At 34.1% G+C, this 4,246-nt stretch overlaps 1 long non-coding RNA gene across 1 annotated transcript in view; it reads left to right on the forward strand.

Moving 5' to 3' along the window:
- Positions 1-4,246, forward strand: part of LOC113253045 (uncharacterized) — a 62,707-nt gene that overhangs the window by 39,709 nt on the left and 18,752 nt on the right. The gene's annotated exons all lie outside the window — the stretch shown is intronic.

A 4,246-nucleotide genomic window follows, 5' to 3' on the forward strand; every position in this document is an offset into this window, starting at 1 on the left:
ATGCCAGCCAGGTGCACCTATTTGAGTTTTTTTCTTGTTTCTTGAGGAAGACCTGTGTTATTATATACTTCCCTCTTAGAACTGCTTTCACTGTGTCCCTTAGATTTTGGACCATTTTGGTTTTATTTTCATTTGTGTCCATGTATTTTTTAAAATTTCTTTGATTGCTTCATTGACCCATTGGTTGTTTAGTATCATTTTTAGTCTCCACATGTTTGTGTTTTTTCCAATGTTTTTCTTGTGAATTATTTCTAGTTTCATACTCTTGTGGTTGGAAAAGAAGCCTGGTATGATTCAATCTTCTTAAATTTATTGAACCTTGTTTTATGGCCTAATATGTGATCTATTCTGGAGAATGTTCCATGTGCACTTGAAAAGAATGTGTATTCTGTTGCTTTTAGATGTAATGTTCTCTATGTATCTGTTATGTCCATCTGGTCCAATGTGTCATTTAAAGACGTTGTTTCCTTACTGATTTTCTGTTTGGATGATTTATTCATTGATGTGAGTGGATTAGGAAAGTCCCCTGCTATTATTGTATTACCATCAATTTCTCTGTTTATGTTTATTAATATTTGCCTTATGTATTTAGGTGCTCCCAGTCTTGGGTGTGTAGATACTTACAATTGTTATATCCTCTTGTTGGATTGATCCCTTTATCATTATGTAATTCCCTTCTTTGTCTCGTTACAGTCTTTGTTTTAAAGTCTATTTTGTCTGACACAAGTATTGCTACCCTGGCTTTTTCTCCTTTCCATTTCCATGGTGAATGTTTTCCATCCCTTCACCTTTAGTGTGTGCACATTTTTAGGTCTGAGGGGAGTCTCTTCTAGGCAGCATGTAGATGGGTCTTGTTTTTTTAGCCCTTCTGCTACTCTATGTCTTTTGATTGGAGCATTTAGGTCATTTACATTTAGGCCATTTACATTTAAGTATGTATTTATTGTCATTTTAAAAATTTGTTTTCTGGTTGTTTTTGTAGTTCTTTGTTCTGTTCTCTTTGTGATGGATGAGTATCTGTAGTGTTTTGTTTGGCTTTCTTTTTATATTTTGTGTATCTATCATAGGTTTTGGGTTTGTGGTTACCATGAGGTTCATGTACAATATCCTAAGTAAATAACAGTCCATATTAATTCAATGATCATTTAAGTTCAAATACATACTTTAAAAAAAGGGGGGGGATCTTCTTTCCCCCTTTATCTTCCCTTTTTACCTCCTTCCACACATTTTATGTATATTTTGTCATGTTTTACATATTTTAATTCATATTTTTCTCGTCTTATTATGGCTATTTCTTTTCCACTTAAAGAAGTCCCTTTAACATTTCTTGTAAGGCTAATTTGATGGTGATAAACTCCTTTTTCTTTTGTTTGTCTGAGAAACTATCTCTCCTTCAAATATGAATGACAACCTTATTGGGTATTCTTGGTTGTTGATTTTTTCCTTCCATCTCTTCAAATATATCATGCCAGTCCCTTATGGCTTACAGTTTCTGCTGAAAAATTTACTGATAGTCTTATAACTTTTCCCTTGTGGGTAACTTTTTTCTTTCTTGCAGCTTTTAAGATTCGTTTTGTTTTCTTTCTGCTTTTAAGAATCTCTATATCTTGTTTGGAACTTTCTGTGCTTCTTGGACTTGGATGTCTATTTCCTACCCTAGGTTAGGGAAGTTTAGTTATTTGTTCAAATACATTTTCTACACCTCTTTTTCTTCTTCTGGGACCCCTATAATGCAAATGTTTGTTTGCTTCATGTTGTCCAAGAGATCTCTTAATCTATTCTCATTTTTTCCTCTTTTGCTGTTCGGTTTGTGTGCTTTTTATTATCCTATCTTTTAGATCCTGTTATGTTCTTTTGCATCTTCTAATCTAGTATTGATTCCCTCTAGTGTGTTTTTTACTTCAGTTATTCTATTCTTCAACTATGATGGATTCTTTTCAATATCTTCTCTTTATTGAAGGTCTCACTGAGTTCTCTAGTCCTTTTCTTCAACTCAGTATCTTTGTGATCATTACTCTAAATTCCTTATCAGGCATGTTGCTTGTCTGTTTCATTTTTCTTTTTCTTAGTTTTTCTTCTTGTTCTTTCTTTTGGAATATATTCCTATCTCCCCATTTTACTTGATTTTCTGTTTGTTTCTATGAATTAGGTGAAATAGCTACTTCCCCTAAAGTTGAAGTTGTGGTCTTGTGTATGGTGTCCCCTATGCAGATTATGTGTGTTTAGTGACTTCTGCGGGCTAGCTGGATATACTAGTTATTCTTTTGAACTGTGGCATGTCTCCATTTCTCTTGCTGTTCTATCTTTATTGTTCAGTAGCTGTTCAGTCAGTCCTCAGTTCTTCAGGAGCAATTGTTCTGTTAATCGATGTGATTTGGCATGTTCCCTGGAGGAGGTGAGGTCGTTCTTCTACATCACCATCTTGAACTGGAACCTCTGTTTAATTTTTTGAAGTGCCAGACTGTTTTCTACAGCTGCTGTTCCATTTTACACTCCCACCTGAAATTTATAAGTTGTGATTTTTACACATCTGAGCCAATATTTATTATTGTCCTTTTAAAAAATAGTATAGCTATCATAGTGGATGTAAAGTATCTTATTGTGGTTTAGTATTTCCCTGAAGACTTAGGACTTGAGCAGGTTTGCATGTATTGCTGGTCATTTGTGTATCTTCTTTGGAGTAATGTTTATTTAGAGACTACTATTATTTTTCATGGGAGAACATCAAACTGATCATTAACAATGATCCTGAACTGAGCTTTCCTGCCTTCCTGTTCAGTACTCTTCCCTGCCAGTGGCAGACCAGATGACGTACAGATATCTCCAGTTAGCCTCAGATTAATCTTTTATTTCAACATTTACATATCAGTAGCTAATGCATAAAACTTAAGATTGCGGTGGAATATGACTGAAACACTACCTTTACACACCAGTGAGTTTCCTTCAACTCAACACTTATTGAATGCTTGCAATGTAAACGTGCTGTGCTGGGCACCAGGAAAGGTAATAAATCAACCACCTAAAAAAATAAAATAGCTCTCCCTCTTCATTCCTGTCTTACAATCTAGTTTTTAGATGTACATAAGGTAAAAATTGCCACTGGGAAAAGAATACAGTTGCATTCAAAAACAAATCTCATAAATTGTAGTTTCATTAGTTTCACAAGCTTTTGGCCTTTTATAACTTTAGTATAGCCATTTCACTATAGTCAGTGTAACTTCCTGGACTCAATTCCTTAGGAATACGTTTTCACCAAAGTACCTTCAGTGTTTAAGGATGGTATGGTACTTTACCAGATAGAACCTATTCTTGCCCAGAACAGGAAAGTTGTCTTTCAATGTGATGTTGAAAAACAAAACCCAACAAAATATTGGAAGCACAATGCTTAAACACTGTCTACTTTGAGCAAAGTAAAGGTGATGTGCTGCATTGTAAGAGACCAATTTTATAAAATCCTTTTGAATTACAACTTTGATGCTACATTCTTACATTAATTTTTGTGATATGCCATGATACCTGAACGGGATAACTGGCTATATGAGAAAACTAATTCTTCTAGTTATATACCTTCTTCCTTAACCAGCCTGGCCACTTACCTTTATTCAGTAGGTTTAGATAAGAAACATTTATTGGCTGTTGCAAAACATTTAAAGAAAAGCACCTCCCACTAATGAGGCTATTCAAAAGAACATTTATTATAAACTCTAAAGTCTGGAAACATTCTGAGCAACAATAGCCCTACTAAGTGAAGGATAATGTTCACTTGGATGGAAATGTTATATATTTCTTAAGCATTGATTACTTCATAAGCACACCTCATGCATTTCCTCCCTATCTCAATTTGACCATTTCAATATTCTGTATATTGTTTATTTCAATACTCTAACAAAACATGACTTCCTTTTCTGGATGTAGCATTCATATAGGTCATCTCTAGAATCTAAGCACCATGTTTGTTCTAATTTGAACTATAATCTGAATCTAGAATCTCACCATAAATTAGCTTGTGACCTTTCTTGGACTATACATTTTGTCTTGGATCTTCATTAAAATAAAAACTAAATAGCAAAAGGCAACATACTGGTTGATTCAAATGATGGCTGTAAGAAACTAAAGAAACATGCATTTTCAAAAGTGGTTGAATGAAATTATGGAAAGGCAAAAATTGTCTTGAACAGTCCAAAGAAAATGTACTTTCCAATTCAAAATTATACTTGAGATGGGATTCACAGAAATGACACTACAC

Source organism: Ursus arctos, unplaced genomic scaffold (genome assembly GCF_023065955.2).
Source record: "Ursus arctos isolate Adak ecotype North America unplaced genomic scaffold, UrsArc2.0 scaffold_6, whole genome shotgun sequence".
In the NCBI taxonomy this organism is placed as follows: Eukaryota; Metazoa; Chordata; class Mammalia; order Carnivora; family Ursidae; genus Ursus; species Ursus arctos.